Source organism: Castor canadensis, chromosome 9 (genome assembly GCF_047511655.1).
Source record: "Castor canadensis chromosome 9, mCasCan1.hap1v2, whole genome shotgun sequence".
NCBI lineage: Eukaryota > Metazoa > Chordata > Mammalia > Rodentia > Castoridae > Castor > Castor canadensis.
The window spans coordinates 99221234-99241565 of NC_133394.1; the positions used below are offsets into that span (position 1 = coordinate 99221234).

The 20332-nt window shown below is 33.6% G+C and overlaps 2 pseudogenes; both read left to right on the forward strand.

Annotated features, from left to right (window-relative positions):
* Positions 1-20332, forward strand: part of LOC109674816 (UDP-glucuronosyltransferase 2B4-like) — a 722912-nt pseudogene that overhangs the window by 186251 nt on the left and 516329 nt on the right.
* The window catches only part of LOC109703163 (UDP-glucuronosyltransferase 2B14-like), a 68067-nt pseudogene continuing 56991 nt past the window's right edge, over positions 9257-20332 (forward strand).

The following is a 20332-nucleotide window of genomic DNA, read 5'->3' on the forward strand; positions in this document are numbered from 1 at the left end:
GTTTTGTCTTTACTTCTGTTAATATGCCATATTTCATGTAATTATTTCTATATGTTGAACCGTCCCTGCATCCTTGGGATGAATCTGATTTGGTTATGGTGTATTATCTTTTGGATATGCTGTTCAATTCTGTTTGCCATTATTTTATTGAGGATTTTTGCATCTATGTTCATTAATGAGATTGGCCTCTAGTTCTGTTTTTAGGATGTGTTCTTGTCTGGTTTTGGGATAAATGTAGTTCTGGCTTCATAAAACGAGTTAGGCAGTGTTCCTTCTTTTTCAATTTGTGGAAAAGTTTAAGGAGTGTTGGTAGATCTGGTAGAATTCAGCAGAGAATCCATAAGGTCCTGGACTTTTGTTTTTTGGGAGACTATTGCTGCTTCAATTTCATTGTGTGTGCCATAGGTCTGTTTAGGTGATTAATATCCTCTTGGTTCAATTTGGATGGTCATATGTATCTAGAAACATACCCATTTCTTCTAGATTTTTCCAGTTTATTTGAATATAGGTTTCAAAGTGTACTCAGATGATTGCTGGATTTCCTTGGTGTTTGTTCTTATCTTCCCTTTTTTATTTCTGATTTTGTGGATTTGAGTCTTTTCCTTCTTCATTTTAGTCAGATTTGCCAGGGTTTGTCAATCTTATTTACTTTTTCAAAGAATGAGCTATTTGTTTTGTTGATTCATTGTATGGTTTTTTTTTTGTCTCTATTTTGTTGATTTCAGCCCTTATTTTTATTATGTCTTTCTTTCTGCTTGTTTAGGGTTTAGCTTGTTCCTGTTTTTCTAGGAGTTTTTGATGTAGCATTAGGTCATTTATTTGAGATCTTTCTGAGTTTTTAATATATGCCCTTGTGGCTATAAACTTTCTCTTTTCTTTGTTCCATAAGTTCTGATAACAACCTATAATTTAAATGTTATATCTTGAATCAGAGTTTGAAAAAGAGAATGAAATAAGTCAGGTGAATATTTTTAAATAATCACAAAGTTTAGAAATTTAGTTTCTGAGACCAAAGACTTTTTGAGTAGCTCAGTGTTATAGGAAACACTACATTGGTTTGATGTTATTTCTAATCTCATGTATTTTCCACCAAGAAATGAATTAAATGAAAGAAGCAAAAAAACTAGCACATATTTTAGGAATCAAAGGTGGTACTGTGTGGCTGGATACTTATTAATTAATCAGCATAGTTTTTCCCCTAAACTACATGGGAATATGTGAAAATATATGCGTTCTTAAAGTATAAATAAAAAATTGATCTCAATGTTCAAAGATGAAATAGCAAATTTTAAAGTGTTTATGTGAAGTAAATCTGATTATAGTAAGGCAAAGTCATGATCATTGAAAAATAAAAAGAGAATGTACCACCTGTTCCCAAATACATGCATTTTGGAGTTCCATTTAGTGCATCACAAATTAAATGTTTCCTCATTACTTCTGCTCTAAACACACATAAATTTGTAAAAGAAATAACATAGAACATTCCCAATTAAATATATGAGCAAGAGTATGTATCTATCAATTTTTAGTGTTTAAGGGGATTACCTGTATTCAGGCTTGTAGGAACTATAAAAAAGTGGCTTTTGCTTTGAATTTAAATAACACATAGACCTTATCAGCAGGGATCAAAACTTACTCTATCTGCAGAGTTCAGTGATTTCCCACTTAAAAATTATCAGAATAGTGTTCAGCACCAGTAGCCATGCCTTTGATTTTATTTACTTATGGGCTAAGATTGAGAAGATCATGGTTCCAGGACAGCCAGGGCAGAAAGTTTGCTAGATCCCCATCTCGACATAAAAAAGCTGAGTATAGTGGTGTGTCCCTGCCATACCAGTGATGGTGGGAAGTATAAAATAGGATAGTAATTCATGCTGGCCTAGGCAAAAAGGCAGACCCTGTTTCCAAAGTAATCAGAGCAAAAAAGGCTGGAGGTGTGGCTCAACCACTCAAGCAGCAACTGTAAAGCCCTGATTTTAAACACCAGAACTACCAACATAATTAAATAATAAATAAATAAACTCATGCAAACCACACTGGGAAATTACCAAGCATATGAAATAAGAAGATTTGTATCCAAGGATTGTAAGTAGACATAAAAATGAAAGTGGGATATTAGAATAAGCATGATACAAATGCTCAAAGATGAGTGAGTTGTTAATATAAGACAAGAATAGGGTCAAAAGAATGAATATAAAGCAAATTGTTAAGACATTCTTGGAGGCCATGCATGGTGGTTCATGCTTGCAATCCAAGCATTTAGGAGGGTGAAGAAGAAGGATGAATGGTGAGTTCCATGCTAGCCTGGGCTCCCTAGTCAGATCTTGACTGAAAAATAAAAACAAAAGAACACAAAGGAAAGAAATTAATGAAACTAAAAATGCATTCATAATAAATATAATCAAATATATGAAATGGAATAGAATTGAAGAAGGAAAAAGTTATTAAAGTCAACATTAGAGAGCACATTTTCTGTTTTCCTTTTTCCTGAGTGAACCTTGACTGATGAAGTTCCTGGCTGGAATCACCTAAGTGCTCTGGGATTGCAGGTAACAGGTTAAAAGTGCTATTTTTTAATACCTTACTTTAAGACTCTCATTCTCTGATTTAAGTCTAAAGCTATCTTGCTTCTAATTATTTTGTTGGCCATTATCATCTATTTTATGTATTATTGAGGTATTTGTAAACTGATTCAAATTTATTGTTTCAATTTTGAATTCATTTGATCTTAACTCTTGCCAAATGCCTGTACTCATTATGATTGATTAATTATTTCCAAATCTCACCTTGCCTAACCTCAATTTACTGGATAATTATTACCACATTTTTTCATAACTTTGATTGATCATATTATTTTTGCCAGTGTCTCTGAGCCACTGTCATGATGACTGAGGATTCTGATTTTTTCATACTAGCAATTTTCCTTTCTAACTTTTCTATAACAATGTAGAAACAGGAGAAATTGTGCTAAAGAGAAACTGAGTATAATATGTAAATAAGACAATTTGAATAGATTCTATCTTAAAAAGATAGTCAATCAGAATAATAAATACTAATTTGCAAAATCAATCAATGATACAATTTGATATTCTTTGTTAGGAAAAAAATAAATATCCACCTGTAACTATTGCTGTGCTGGTTTGATGGAAATATACATAGAATACTGCAGAATCTTTTCTACTGAAAGTGAAAAGTTAGCAAAACAACCAAGAATATGTTTACTTTAAGCAAGGGATTGGTGGCTTTACAGTGAAGTCCTTCAACAAAATCTACATTTGGTAAGAATGGGTATGGAAATTCCAATTCCCAATAGTATCATATTGGGCATTCTTCTGATTTCCCTCTTGTCTTAAACATTGTAATATGTTTTCCTAAGTGGCGAATGGAATTTTAAAAAGAAAAAAAATAGTCCTGGTTATGACAGAGCTGTCATGAATATCCTATGTGATTTTCAAAATATCTTGTCATAATGCAGTAAATTATGTATGAAGTATCTGTGAATTGATAAATATATTCATTTATGCATACTATAATTTACACAATAAAAATGACAAACTTTAGCTACATTAACCATGAATAAAGTAAATAAAATCAATCAGAAAAGGACACACTTCAACTTAACTGATATTCAGAAATACAAAGATAGAAACTATTATGAACAACTTCATACCAACAAATTATAAAATCTAGAATAAACTGATAAATTTCTGGACATGTACAACCTACCAAAACTGACTCATAAGAATGTAGAAATAATAACATACACCATGATTGAATCTGTAATAAAGTCTCCCAATAAAGGAAATCCCAGGACCAGTTGCCTTCACTGCTGAATTTAGCCAAATTTTTGAAGAATTAACACTAATTCTTCTCATAGTGGCTCTGTGGTATCATTTCTAATGTATCTCTTTTCATCTGATTTTATTTACTTGGGTTTTACTCAGGGTTTTAGCTCTTGTTTTCATGGCTAGTCTAGTTAATGTTTTGTGCTTTTGTTTTTCAAATAATCAACTCCTCATCTCAATAACTTTTTTTCAGTCTCTAATTTACTTTTTAATTGGGTCATTGTTACTTATTTACGTCTACTAATTTGGAGTTTAGTTTGACACTGCTTTTCTAGTTTCTTGAGTCGCGTTTGTAGTGTTTGCAATCCTTCTCGTCCTGTTTTTCTTACTTTCTCTTGCTCCTCCTTTACCATGTTGTCACTTGTAGCTGCAAAATTCCTGTTAGGTCTTGTTTTGCTATATTCCATTTCATTTGTGTCAAGAAAGTTTTCAGTTTCTCTTTTGATTTATTCATTGAGACATTGGCTCTTCAAGAAATGTTGTTTAACTTCCCTATATTTGTACAATTTCTAAAGTTCCTAGAATTGTTAATATCTAGCTTTATTTTTCTATGGTCAGAGAAGATACATCACATGATGTTATTTTTTATGAATTTGTTCATATTTTTTGTGGTCTGGCATATAGATGATTCTGGAGAATATCCCATACACTAATGAGAGGAATAAATGTTCTACCACAGTTATACAAAAATGTGTTTTAGTTGTCTTTTAAGGTTAGTTTGATAGACAGTGTAGTTTAGCTCCAATGTATCTTTGTTGAATTTTTGTGTGGATGATATGTCCATTGATGAAAGTGGGGTGTTGAAGTTCTAATTATTAATGAATATTAGAGTTTATCTCCCTTTTAGATCTAATTTTTTATTTATATAGATTATTCCAGCATTGAGTACATATATGTTTACAACTGTCATTTTCTTTTGTTGCACTGATACTTTTATTGTTATATAATGACTTTCCTCATGTTGTTTTACAGTTTTTTGGTTTAAAGTCTATTTACCTTTTGATTCACTTTTGGATTGCATTTACCTGAAACTCTTTTATCATCTCTTCACTTTCAGTTCATATGTGTCATTGCAGCTGAAATGAATTTCTTGTGGACAACCTGACATTTGGTTTTATTTTTTTTAACCTATTCAGTCTTTATCTTTACAGAAAGTAAATTAATTCTGCTCCATTTGGGTTATTATTTGTAAATAAAGACATACTCCTATTTTTTTCTGCTTGTTTTGGATATCTTTTGTTTATTTTTTTCTTTCTGTTCATCTTTGGAGTTTGGTGGCTTTCTGGATGGGTATAGCATGATTCTGTTATTTTTTTCTTCGGTACATCTCTTTGATATTTAATGTGCTTTGTATACTTTCATAATCATAGCTATCATTTTGTTTCCAGTGTAGGACACCATTAACCATTCTTGAAGGGTCATTCTGATAGTGATAAATTCCCTTAGGTTTTGCTTGTTTGGAAAATACTTTATTTTTGAGTTAATTTCTGAGGGACTATTTTGCTGAGTACACCATTTCTGGTTGCCATTTATTTTTCCTTTGGGAGATTGAGCATATCATTCTTATATCCTCTCTTGTAAAGTTACTGCTGAGAAATCTCCTAATCTCCTGCTAGTCTATGGGAGGGGGGGGAAATCCCTTAATATGTGTCTTGATATTTTATACTGTTTTTCTTAATATTTATTTTTGTCTTGCCATTTGACCATTTGATGAGAATGTGCCTTGGAGAGAATCTGCTTTGGTTGAATATATTAGGGGTCCTTTCAGCTTTTTACACCTGGATGTCTTTATCTTTAAAAGATTTCTAAAGTCTTCAAAAATTATTTTGTTAAATAGGTTTTCTATGATTTTTTCTTGTCTCCTTCCTTTTTGTAAGACCCATAATGGAATTGCTTACTCATTTTATGTTATCCCAGGAACTTCAAAAGGTTTCTTATTGTCTTTTTCTTTTCTGTTCTGATTGGGTTATTTTAGACAACTTCTCTTTAAGTTCAGTAATTACTTTTTTTCTCTGTGCTGTTCTGTTGTTGAAGATTTCCAACATAATTTTTTTTTATTTATTGAATTGCATAACTGTAAGATTTCTATTTGGTTCTCCATTTATCATTCTTATCTCTTTGATGAATTTCTCCTTTATGCTATTGATTTTAATGATAATTTTGTCAAATTTCCTATCAGCATCCTAGCAACTCAGGCTATGCTTTTTGGCATCTGGATGGATGTGAGGGGCCACCTGTCTACTTTCTCAGGCTCTCTATGGACTCACCCACTCAGGATGGGCTTACTGGCATTTTTTAGTGCTAAAGGTGCACTAAATTATTGCTTGGGATTCTTTTCTAAGCAATTCATAAATTTTGGTTTTTTTGAGATTTGTTTCTTTTGAGTTGTCAAGGTACCTTTTTTTTTTTTTTCATGTTTCATGTGTCTCTATATTGGTATTTGGGCATCTGGCAGGTCAATTGCTTCTTCCAATTGTATACATTGGCTTTTATAGCAAAATACTTTTTTTCTTGCAAAGTATCTTAGGGAGTGGGTTATATAGGTTGCGTTGGCTTTGGTTCCAGTGTGTCCTTTAATGTAGGCTCAGGGTAGCTTCCTCAGCTGTAATCAATGTTGGTGATGTCTATGGGTGTCTCAATGGCCTAGGCTATGGGGGTTGTGGGATTGCACTGCTAAGAAGCAACCCTCATAGGTAGAACCAGTCCCTGGTAGATTCGAGTATAGTATAGACATACCCAGACTTTTTGGTACCTAAATTTACAAGGTCTCTTGAGGCTGAGGTCATCTCAGTGGGTCTAGGCTACTGGGTCCACTTGACCCATGACACCATGGTGAATCCCTGCCAATTCTTACAAAACAATAACCAGAAGACAACATAATTTCCCCCTCTCTCAGAGAATTTAAATGGCTGAGCTGGCCAAAACAGGAACCAAAGTCAACCATAGGTCTGCCAATATAGAAAGTTCAATAGCTAGGTGTTGTCTCACCGATTTCAAAAGTCAAATACAGGAGTTTTGCAAAAAGATGAAGCAACTCATTTGAAGTATTAACTAGAATGTAATTACCCAGCAAGACTTTTCTTTGAAATGTTTGTTTTGTAGTGCAACATGTCAGATAGTGAGATCCAGTTCCCCATGAGTATCTAAGAGTTGCACAAGATCATGCCATACCTTTGGGCCCAGGCAGACTACCTGTCAGTGTTCAATGGATGCAATAGGTATTTTGAGGTGGCCAAACAGCTCTCATTGAGCTGTCTAGTGACTTCCCTGGGATTGAGAATGCATGACTTGTACTACCTGATTACTTCTTAGGGTCTTTATTATTATTATTATTCATTTATTCACATGGGCAATGTGCATACATTGTTTGGGTCATTCCTCCCCCCTGGCTCCCACCCCTACTCTCTCCCCTCCAACCCTCCTGGCTTCCAGGCAGACTTCTGAGAATTAGCTGTTCACCTTCTTCCTTGTGCCACAGCAGGATGTACAAGGACACCTGGCTGCTTCATGAGAACTTCAGGAGGCCTAGCAACTCAGGCTATGCTTCTTGGGGTCTGGATGGATGGGAGGGGCCACCTGTCTACTTTATCAGGCCCTTTATGGACTCACCGACTCAGGATGGGCTTACTGGCAATTTTTTGGGGTAAAGGTGGGAAGATGGTGTTGTCTGGCTGGCCTGTGGGTGACTACGCAGAAGTGCCTATCTGATTTCTGAGCAGCAGTAAGGTGGGAAAGGACTCTCAGTTCGTTCTTCCGGACCTCTTCTGAACCATTTAGGATAGGCAACCCAGCTGCTTCTCTAGGCAATCAGGAGGTATGAAGGGCCATATGGTCAGTTTACAGGACTAGGTTATCTAAGTTGTTGGGGAGCTGCCAGCAGCTTCACAAGATCCCTGATGGGTGGAGCCTCAAGATGGTGCTGTGAACTAAGAGCCTGGGTGGAGGAGGGCACAATGTGAGCTGTATTATTTCTTCAGGGCAATGCATCATTGTGGTAACTTAGAAGCTTCCCAAAATGGGCTCCCCAAAATGCTTCTTAAGCAGAAAATGTCTCAGGTGTTCACATACTATTGGGGTACTCCTGCTTAAATTTCCCTGCCAAGGAAGTGCCTCTTGGTTTAGACTTAATCTTGAAAGATGGAACAGGGTGGATACTATGTTGTTAGTTCCCTATTTCATAAATCCATAGTATATTTTCTGCATTCTGCAATATCATTATCACCTTCTCACTTTATACTGGCAATCTGCCTCAACCTTCAGTAAAATAGCAATTGTTTTTCCCTCCTTCATTTCATTGTTGTGGAATGATGTGTTATGGCATCTCTACTCAATAATCTGGATATATTCTGATGGGACAGAATTTCTTATTGGTGAAATGAAATACTTGAAAATTTATAATCTTTGTATTTCCTATTTTTGTGAATATAATATGAAACATTGTGTTCTGCACTTTAAATTGGTGACTTGTATGCATATAAATTATATTTGATAAAATATTTATCAGCTCATGATATTCATGAAATACTAGCAATCTTTATAATTACTTTATTTTTAACCCTGTGACAAATCTTTGACAACTCCCACAGATATGAGGTATCTTTCATTTTCCTTTGTTTTTGACATGGTTCTAAAATCTCATACATAACACAGGTTACTTACACATGCAGTTCATCAGCACCTAGATAGGTGAAAGCATCACCATAAAACATATTAAATACACTCATGCAAATTTAAAGATATTTGTCTTCGGTTTTCTCATCAGTTATCTCACTTAACAGGCTCTGGTTGGCCAATTAATATATTCACTTTCAACCATTCAAGTTATATTTTAACTTCTTTGTCAATTTCTTCTTCAATATAAGCACAAATAATGACAGAAGGGAACATAATTTGAACAGAAATCTTTCATTTTACCAGGATGCCTAAGAATATAGTTTTAGTTCTGTTGGTGCTACGGCTGAGTTGTTATTTCAACTCTGGTACCTGTGGAAAGGTGCTGGTATAGCCCATGGAATTCAGCCAGTGGATGAATTTAAAGATATTACCGGAAAGGCGCCAGTGGCTCATGCTTGTAATCCTAGCTACTCAAGAAGCAGATATCAGGAAGATCGTGGTTAGATCCAGTCTGGGCAAATAGTTTGAGAGACCCTATCTCGAAAATATCCATCACAAAAAGGGCTGGTGGAGTGGCTTAAGGTGAAGGCCCTGAGTTCAAGCCACAATACAAAAAAAAGGATAATAGTGGATGAACTTGTCCAGAGAGGACATAAGTTCTGAGATCTTTATCTTCCTTATTTCTTGATCTGAACAAAGCATCTAGCATAAAATTTGAAAATTTCTTACATTTGTCAACCAAAAAGAACTAAATTTTTTCACTCAGTGGATCCATACCTGGGTATTTGATGTTGCAAATGATACATGTTAGGAATATTTTCCACTTTTGCAAAAAAGTGTTTTGGGACTATTCTTATTGTTGTGAAAATCTTTGTAAAGATGCAGTTTTAAACAAGAAATTTATGGCAAAACTACAACAAACAAAGTTTGATGTTCTTATTGCAGATGGCATTGGTCCCTGTGGTGAGCCTCTACCTGAGCTTTTTAAAATACCTTTTGTGTACATGTCTCCACTACACAAAGGGCACAAAGAGGAAAAATATAGCAGGGGACCTTTATTCCCTCCTTTTTATGTCCTTATTGTTATGTCAGGATTAAGTGGCCCAATGACATTCATGGAAAGGGTAAAAAACATAGTATGCATGCTTTTGATTTTTGGTTCCAGACATTTAATGAGAATAAGTAAGATAAGTTTTACAGTGAAGCTTTAGATAAGTCATGTTTTATAATAGTAGGACAGGGTCCTAACTTTCACATGCCTTTAAAAGTAAGCTTGTATGCATATAAATAAGGATTTGTCTCTATGGGTAAAATGATAATAAGAAAATATGCAATTATGAATCTCAGAGATATTGTGGTGACTCTTACACTAACTGGGACAAAAAGGAGCCAGTTGTATGTCATTAGTGTAGGACATTCCAGGAGGTCATACAACTATGAAGTGAAGGATTTAGGGTTTCTACAAGCAATTGCATATCCATTTTAATATACATTTTAGTCATGTTATAAAAAGTGAAAACTTCCTTTTATCTTGATGAAGGAAAACATGTAGATTGGTGAATTGTACAACTTTATATTCCAACTATGTAGCACTCAGGAACTTATTTTTACATGTGGATCAGATTTTTATTTAAAACTAAAATGATTTTCCATATTATCTAAAGAATTCTTTCAGAGTTAAGTGATGTAGTATTTTACTGCAGACACAAAATGCTATAATTGACATGTTCAACAATTTTCCTTCCTTAATGAGGCCCTTAAAATCATTTTTAAGAGTGTTCCTTTATTTTCAAAAATATTCAAAAATAAAGAAGAGTGGACTCAAATGTATCCATTATTATATATATATATATATAATATTTATATATAATTAATTAATATATACATTAATATTTAATATATATATAAAACTCATCTGAAGGTTGAGGCCAGGGCACTTTACTGCTTGAGTCACTCCACCAGCTCCTTTTGTATTACTATTTTTTTGAGATGTAGTCTGGCTTTATGCTGAGGCTGGCCTGGACCATGATTCTCTTACTTGTGCTCTTGTGCTTCCTTACATTGCAAGGATGACAGGCACATGCTACATGTCCAGCCATTGGTTGATATGGGGTCTCATGAACATTTTGCCCAGGCTTACCTTGAACTGTGATCCTCCTGATCTTTGTCTCCCAAATCGTCGAGTTCATGGACTTGAGCTAGTGCACCCAGCCACCAAATCTATAAATCCATAATTTTTTAGTTTTCCAGGAGATATTTGCACATAGTTCTATGTACTAAATAAATGTTTTTCAGCTCCTAATGCACTAAAAGCAGCAGTATAGCTGAGTGTTGTGGCACAAGCCCTTAATTCCAACACTTGGGAGGCTAAAGTAGGAAGATCATGAGTTTGAGGCCAGTCTGGGCCTTCCTCAACAAAAGAAAACCAACAAAAATTCAGCATGTGGAAGAAATTCAACCACAATTTGAAAAACTCAGTTTGCTTAAAAAACCAAGGATCAGAGACGATTTTGAATTGCAGAAAGTGGAATAAGTACTCATGAGAAAACTTTTTCCATTATTAAAGTAGGATTACTTGACACCAGAGCTAAAATAGTTGTTTATATTTGGACCTGTTACTTTTACAATTAAAAAAAAAGAAATTCATTGTTAAACCAATGATGACTTGTTTTAATGCCTACTTATGGTAGTGCATGCACTGAGGCTACAATACAAACAATCTTCCTCAGTTTGCCTTTTACACACGTGCATATGACATATCAACAACACATAAATTACATATTATATTGTGCATAAGTGTTCTGGGTTTTCAATGATACTTTATACATGATTGATTGTATTAATATAACTCATTCAAAAATACATGGTATATTCATATGACAAGGCTGTTATAACCATGGTTTTTCCTTTTCTTTCTTTCCTTTTTTTCTCCTTCTTCATTTAGAAAGTCCTACTACTTTAGCTGAGTCAATGGGAAAAGCAGAAATGTGGTTCAATAGATCGTACTGGGATTTTGAATTTCCATGCCCAACTTTACCAAATGTTGATTTTTTTCAGAGGACTCTGCTGCAAACCTTTCAAATCCTTGTCCAAGGTAAACAAATTCCTATGTGTTTTGTCTAATTCATTTTTCATTTTCAGTAGGAATGATTCTGTACTATTAAGATACAAGAAGTGAGCTAAAGGAACATACAATTAGAAACTCATATATGTCTACACAATTTCAAGTACCCAGATTCCATTAGCATTGGACAGTAACATATGATACATGGGGAATATAGAGAGTCAGGTCAGTAAAAGGCCATCTCTATGTAACACTTAAAAATCATATTGAACTCATTCAAAAATTATGAATGGAATAGCATACTGAAGAAGTTAAGTTTTGTGTGGGCAGAGAAATAATGTAGTCACCTTTCTGCACTTTCCCTAGAACTTACATTTTATTTGGAAAAGTAGACTACAAACTACTAATCTAATATATAAAAACATCTTTTAAAAAAAAGGATCACAGTTTGAAGACAAAAATCTACTGGGGATTCTTATATGTATCCCAGAGTCATTGACAATAAAGTCGAAGTATGAGTGGTATACAACAATGGATCAGGGAAAGGAAGACACAAAAACAAAAGCAGGTTGACTCAGAAGAATGACTCTCATAAACCATAAGTTTAGTTTAGCAGGAATAGACTGAAAAAAGCAACCAATTTTACAACAGAAATAATGTGCACCACTAAATATTGCCAGAGCCCCCAACATAATAGCAGGTTTCTGTGTCCATCCACTTGCCTTCATTGTTAGAAAATGATGTAAAATAAATAAAAATAGAAATAGAAACTTATTTACAGTTTGGCCCCAAAGTGGAGAGAGAGCCTTTCTCACTATCTCTACCTTCCCCATAGCAATGTGACAACTTATAGAAAGGATGGAAAAATGCCAATAAATATGCATACATAGATTTAGCTGTGAACACCTTTACCAACATTGGGAGATAATCCTTCCTCTTTGCTCCTGGTGCCAGGGACTAGGGCTTCTGGAAGTGGGCCATGTTGATTTCTAGCATGATGTTTTCTGTAGGGAGCTGAAGCTGAAAAGGAAATTTTTTTTGAAATATAATCCTAATTTTCTAAAGCCCACTTCAGTCCTTCTCTCCTTTTAGTCCAATTCTCAATCTCAAGGAATTTGGGTCACTGTTTCATTTGATTGGTCATCTACTGTTGAATTGGTGCATGGATTCCATCAAATACATCTGAAGCAAATAGAAGTAAGAACATGCAAGATGCCTGTACCTGAGAGTAGGAGCCAAGTTTGGAAGATATTTAATAGCTCCAACTAGTGGAAGGTTAGGTAGCATGCATAACAAAGAGTATAATAGAGAATACCCCACTAAAAGAGTGTTATACATATCTTCTTTAAATCCTTAATTTTAAATTGAATTTGAAATGAGGATGAATAAAGCAAGGTTATCCACTACTGAATTACAGAGACATACTCAAGTTGTTTAAAATGACTATAATAATTGAGAAAGTTTGGTAACTTGGTGATCCAATTATAGTTATTTTTATAGAGCATTAAGACAACCACCATTAATAGACATGGTTGTCTATGACCTGGATCATCAGGTTTTAAAATTTTTATAAAACTTGTATAATAAAACATATCATATATCATCACAAAACATAGTAGCTCCTTTAACCAGTTATAAACGAAACTTTGTTTAGAAGACATTAAAACTAAGAGATACTTAAATAAACTTTAATTTTGTTAAGACTGAATTTCTCCAAACAATCAAAAACCTATCAGCCAAAAGGTCTGGCTCTGGTAACAAACATTTGCTAATATTGACAAAACATCAAATTTTATATAAAAATGAAAAAATTATCCAATTTGGCCAAAACTGGGGAGAGAATCATTTTTAGTCTGTTTCCATCTTCCCCTTAGCAGTATTATAACTTACAGAAAGAATGTAACAAAAGCTAAGAAACACACAGACACAAATTTGATTGCAAGCCCCTGTTATTGGAGCTGGGACATAAGGTTGTCTCCAGGAGTCAGGGCAATAGGAGGCAAGCCATTTTCACTCCCACATTGGTATTTCTTCTAGGAATCTGGAGTTGAAAAAATTTTCTGAAAACACATTTAAATTTTCTAAGTTACTGCTACAGTCCTAGAAAGGGGTTTAAAATATTTTCAAAGTGCATTGTGGAAAAAAAGAAGAGTTAGTATCAGTAAAAATATAATCCGAATTTCTTCTTATAAAAAGCTCTCAGGATGTAATCACTGGGCCTGGGAGTGAATGGTGTATGTCTATAATCCCTGCTATTTAGGAGGCATAAGTAGGATGATTGTGGTCTGAGGCCTGCCCAAGGCAAATACAAAACACAATCTGCAAAATAAATAAAGTAAAAAAGAGCTGGGGACATTGCTCAGTAAGTAGAACACCTGCCAAGCAACACAAGTTCATGGAAAATGCCACTTACAATTTTTCCTAGAAGTAGTGCTTGCTTATTTAAAATTAGAAACAAGCTATACATAATTTTGTGCAGAATATATTGATTTCTCATTCAGAGAAGATTATGTAGATTTGTTTTTATCTATGAAGGAATATCAGTTGCTAACAAACTAACTTATAGAATAAGTAAATATCAGTAAGCTCTAATATTATTTAGAAATGAAAAGGTTATTATATTTGGAAGGTAAGAGCCAGTGAAGAAAATATACATAAAAAGGTATAAATTTAGCAAAATGTTACTCTTCCTTGCAATAGAATTATGGTTTCATAACAATTTCTTAAATGCATGAATGAATTTGTCACTTTTTAATCTCATTTTTCTACATCACTGTGAAAAATCATTCACCAAATCTGGTTGAATATGAAACCAAGTATACAAAGTATCATTATTCTGTTTGTGTTAGGCTTTTAATTACTTAAACTCCCTTATCCTCATTACTTCGTATGTTTCATGGAATGGATTTAATAAAGTGGTATCTGAACCTCTTTAGAGTTTTAAAATGCTGAAATTTGAAATTTAAGTAGTAGAATAATTTATTTTTATTTCCTAACAGGTTTTTTGGAAATTTAAGGGTGAGACTCCTTAGGACCTAATACTCAGGTGCACAAGATGATCCCCCAAAATGATCTCTTGGTAAGATTCTGAAGAGAAAATTGTGAAAACATAAATAACAGTAAAAGTGTTGGTAATTGTTCAACAGGAAAAACCATGATTTAGCATTTATTGAAAAATTCAAAAATAAAACCAAATTTCTCTGTATTTATTTTTTCTAGTCCTAAAAGAAATAAACCATAACATTTGACATTTTATTATGTACTCACTTTGTGGTCAAAAGTAAAGAATCTTTATTTGAAATGTAATTACTTCCTACAGAGAAATTTGTTATGTTTTCTCCCTGTTCCCATTCAACCATTATATCTATCATTTTTAGTGGTATTTCCAAACCTTCTTTTATTATAAACGATTACAATTTCTATGAGCAAAGTCCACAATCTTTGTTGTGTAATGCACCTTCCATGGTTAGCATGCCTCTGCTGAGTACGTCAAACAACCTTCTAATCAGACTTAGTGGCTGCACTATTTGAGAGAACATGTTACAGCATGCACATGGTCTTTCTTTGATGATTATTTCTTTTTTATCCATTATGTGCTGTTGGTGAAACTATATTTATTTTTGTCATACTGGAATGAAATATAAAATCAAAATAATTATTTTACTAGACATAAGTTAGAATGTCCCTGTATGACAGTCATAATTTCTAAAATAACAAAATTTTCTCTTTGAAATTAGATTCAGTATATACAGTAATTTCAATTATGCTTATGTCATTACATTTGTAATAACAGTAATATTCCACATGCATTCTCCCATATTATGCTCACTTTAAATGAAAACAAAACTTCTTGTTTGGAAACAGTTTAAGTCAGGTTTTTTGTTACTGTGACAAACATTCCTGACATAAACAACTCAAGGAGGAAAGGTTTATTTTGGCATACAATATGAGAGGTGTACAGGAAAATGATGGTGAAACAAAGCTTTTCATCTTATGGAAACCAGGAAGCAAAAAGGAAACAAGGATGTGACCAAGGTCCAAGTATCCCTTCAGTGACCCAACCTCAATGATCTAAGTTCCTCCCTAACAACCCACCTCCTCAATCTTCCATCACCTCCCAATAGAACCAATGCCTGGTGACCAAGACTTTAAAACGTGAACCATACAGGACCACTTATCAAACTATAGCAGGAGTGTATTGGTAATAACAATACAGCAGACACATTTTAAATCAGTATTGTTTTAATTTAATTGCATCCTAATGAGCACACGGTGAGGCACATTTTCTTTTCCCTATTTTTGAAAAAGAATACTTCTCTGATATGCTAGTTTAATTGAAAAATTTATGTCTCGTATAGATGCATTCTTGTTTGTTTGTTTTTTGCATTGTGTTTCTTTCTAGACAGGCTCTTGCCATGTAGCCATAGATGACTTTGAACTCAAGATACTGAAATTGTAGCCATGTTCCACCATGTCTGGCCTGTATTTCCTTCTCTATTCAAAATTTTTTAATAAATATAATCCTGGTACTGTGAAATGAAGATAATTTGTTAATTAGCTGACAATATGATATGACATATGATATAACTCACATTTTAGTTAGTAGTTGTTCGAAAGTATTATGTAACTTCATCATTGTTCATTTCCTACTATATGATATATTCATTAAGATTAGTGCACTCCTCTGACAAATGCAGTCTTCCCATTGTTTTTGGCAGAAAGGGAAGTTGCCTGTTTCTATGCTGCCATATCAAGCTGTAGCAATTTTGTGTTTACGCTTGATAAGCCATTTCCATCTATGCTCTCCTCATTCCTTACCCATTAGTCAATCCATAATCATCTCAACATTAGAGAAAAACACAACTGTAATACCCCCATATCAAATATTGAGCACTTATCAGAATTTAAATTGCAATCTCAATAAGAAAGATACCAACAATAATAATCATAAAAATTTACTGATAGACTTATCTGATAAGAACAATTCAAAGTATTCCACAAGTGAATACATTATTGCTCATAATAGTCAGGAAAGAAGACTATTATTACTATCCATTCCATTTATGAATGAACAGCCAGAAACAGACAAATATATAAAAGTACAAGAAGTAAGGGTCATAGTAAAAAAAAAAAAAAAGGCAATCTGCTTTTACAGTTTTACTTAATCACTAAACTAGGTGTACAATTTTCTTACCAGTTTCTGTTAAATTCCAACTACTTATCAACTTTACCCATGCAAGTAACTTAAACTTGCTTTTATCTCTGAATTGGGATACTCTTTTGACTTTTTTTTTTCTTTTTTTAAATTTATATTCGTTTATTCATATGTGCATACATTGTTTGGGTCATTGCTATGCCCTTCCCCCCGCACCCCACTTCCCCTTGCTTCCAGGCAGAATCTGTTCTGCCCTTATCTCTAATTTTGTTGGAGAGAAAACAAAAGCAATAAAAAAAAGAGACAGCATTTTTGCTGGTTGAGGTAAGGATAGATTTACAGAGAGATTTCTAGCATTGCTTCTGTGTACCAATGTGTTACATCTCAAGTTAATTCATCTCTTACTGACCTTTTCACTAGTTCCTGATCCCTTTCTCATGTTGAGCTCTGTCACTTTAAGGTTCCTGCTAACAATTGCTTAGTGGACAATTCAAGCCCTGTACCTTCAACAGGTAGTTTCTATTTTTATAATTTGTTTTGCCTTTGAGATTTAACTGATACCAATCTTTAGTTTAAAAATACTTGTGCTTTTTTCTCTTTCCATAGCTAAATCCCATGTGTTCCAGTAGTTCTGGTCTTCTACACTAAGGAGTCTCTAATGATAACTGAAGAAAGTTATTTGTTTTTCTTGTACTGTTTTTGTGTACTTATTTTTGCCTTCTAAACAAAAATTCCCTATATGTATTTTTAGTTCATTCTGTAAGTTGATGTCAATTTGATTTTCCTTTAGCTATAAAGAGAATGCTATATGGTTATCAACCATTCACCATGATCAGCCTATGAAACCTATGGATCGAGCAGTCTTCTGGATCCAGTTTTTTATGCACGCATAAAGGAGCAAAGCACTTGTGGCCACTTAATGCACAACCTCTCATGCACTGTTCTTTGGATGTGATTGCATTTCTGCTGGCCTGTGTGGCAACTATTATTTTCTTTGTCATATAATATTTCTTGTTTGATTATCAAAAGTTAGTTAAAACTTTTGATAGGAAAAGAGGGAATAGAACTGTTTAAGACCTAAGTGCATAAAAGGTGAAATTATTACATTTAATTTAAACACTGTGGATCCAAGTATGGCAAGATTATCCTATATATTTTTACCAGATCTACAACTTCTTGATTTACCTATGTATTTTACTCCTGATTAAATGTTAAATAATGTATAATTGTAATTTCACAAAACATCCTACTTTACAGCTGACTATGTATGTTATCATAACTGAGAAACCTGAGACTTATAGAAATTTGAGCCTATTAATTTGAGAAGAATAGGAAACCTAAACTTTCTGCATTTTCAGAAACATTTTGTATTTAAATATGATGTAACCATACGGACTGTCTGTGTGTCTGTCAAACAAAGCTAGAGCTATAACATTACTAAATATAGCAAGAGAATTTACTCAGAATACTGAGGGAGGATAAGGAGGCTTCTGTCTATGCTGAGCCTAACTCCTATGAATATAAAAGTGACTGAGGTTTTTATTTTTACAAAAATAATAAGGGATCATTGGAAGTGAAAAAGTGGCAAATAAATGGGACCAAGGACCTACAGAAATGGAAAATTACAATGAAGTGAAAAATTAGTAAAAATGGCCTGACAAGGGGTTTTATACAATGTACATTTTAAAGTATGGGAGAAAAACATTTTCATGAGCAAAGTAAATGGACGTTGCATTTCCTATAGGGACACAAACCATGACTTAGTGCTAGAAGAAGCCAGGATACTTTTGTTCAGGCTTCTCAATCCTTTGTGCTTCATGAAAGTTAATGGTACATACCCCTCTTGAAATACAAAAATATTTATTATGCAATTTTTATTATGTGTCAAAAACTTTTCACTGTCCTTACAGGATTCCTGAGTTAAACCAGGAAACATGGTAAAATCATTGCTTAGAAAGATGAAGGAATTTTTTCCACATGAGGAATATTTTCAAATTACTCTTTTTGCTTCATTGAATGATTCTACATAATTGGACAATAAGACAAAATGAAAGAGCTAAGACAAAATGAGAGAGAGAGAGAGAGAGAGAGAGAGAGAGAGAGATGAGAGAGAGAAAAGGGAGGGAGCCTTTACATTTTTGCAGTCATATTACTTGCAGTCATATTATTCATATTATTTGCAATCATATTATTTGGACTCAGATCAGTCTGCAGACAAGACACAGAGAAGAAATAAATCAGTGGAAGAACACTTGTCCTGCCTGACAGTGGATAGATAGCAAATAGACAGATGAGAGAAATAATTATCACTTTAAGCACACAGAAAAGATATTTACAGCATTCTAATATATAAAAAATTAGGAATGATCATTGGTGAAACTAATTATGATAATATTATCCATAAAAAATTGACAATGATTCTTTTATTAAATTTTGACTCTACAATCACACAGAAATTTTAAAAATCAAATAAATGTTAATGTACAAAATGGAAAAATAATGCATTAGTGCTCTTTATTACATTAATATATCTTATTACATTTACTATATTTTAAGGAGGAAACCTTACTTGTATACTTTATTCTGAGGCAATAATAAAGTTCTTCATATGTACTAACAAGGATAAATTATAATCTATTTCTAGTTTTTTAGTGATGTGACTTCTGTAAGTTCAGTAAGGACTTTCTCAAAATAAATCTTTGCAATCCTTAGACCATATATCCATAAAGGAAGTATTTCATTTTACCAGTTGCCTTGGAAAATAATTTTAGTTCCATTGCTGCTACAGCTGAGTTGTTACTTCAGCTCCAGGAGCTGTGCAGAGGTGTTGGTGTGGTCAATAGAATTCATCCACTGAATGAATTTAAAGATAATACTGGATGAACTTGCTCAGTGGAGACATGGGTTGACAGTTCTGAGACCTTCATCTTTCCTTTTCCTTGATATGAACAAAGGCTCTGATATAATAGAAACTTTTCCTACATTTGCTATCAAGATCAACTGAAACATTATTTTTTCACACAATGAAGTCAGTAAATGGATATATATTGCTTCAAAGGATATTTATTAGACATCTTTTTTACTTCTGAAAAAATCATTTGGGAGCATTCTGATTACAATGAACATCTATATATAGATGCAGTTTTAAACATGAAACATAAGACAAAATTACAACCATCAAAATATCATGTCTTTGAAGATGGCATTGGTCCATGTGGGAAGCTACCAGCTTACCACAGCTGAACTTTTGTGTACAGTGTCCACTTGTTTCCTTGCTGCACTGAAGAAAAGAGCAGTAGAGGACTTCTATGCCCTCCTTCTTATGTACCTATTATTATGTCAGGATTAAGTGGCCAAATACATTTATCCAGAGGGTAGAAAATATGATATGCATGCTTTATTTTGACTTTTAGTTCCAGACATGTAATAAGAAGAGGGATCAGTCTTACAGTGAATTTTAGTTAAGTCATGTTTTATGATAGGGTAGAGTCCTAATTTTTATTTGTTGGTGAGGATGATCTTGTATAAATGTTAAGTAAGACATTTTTCTCTAATAGACAAAATGATTAAGTGAAACTATAAAATTTATCAATTTCAAATGTATTGTCATAAAGTATAAGCCAGTGGCCTGTCAGTAGCATTGTACATTCCAAA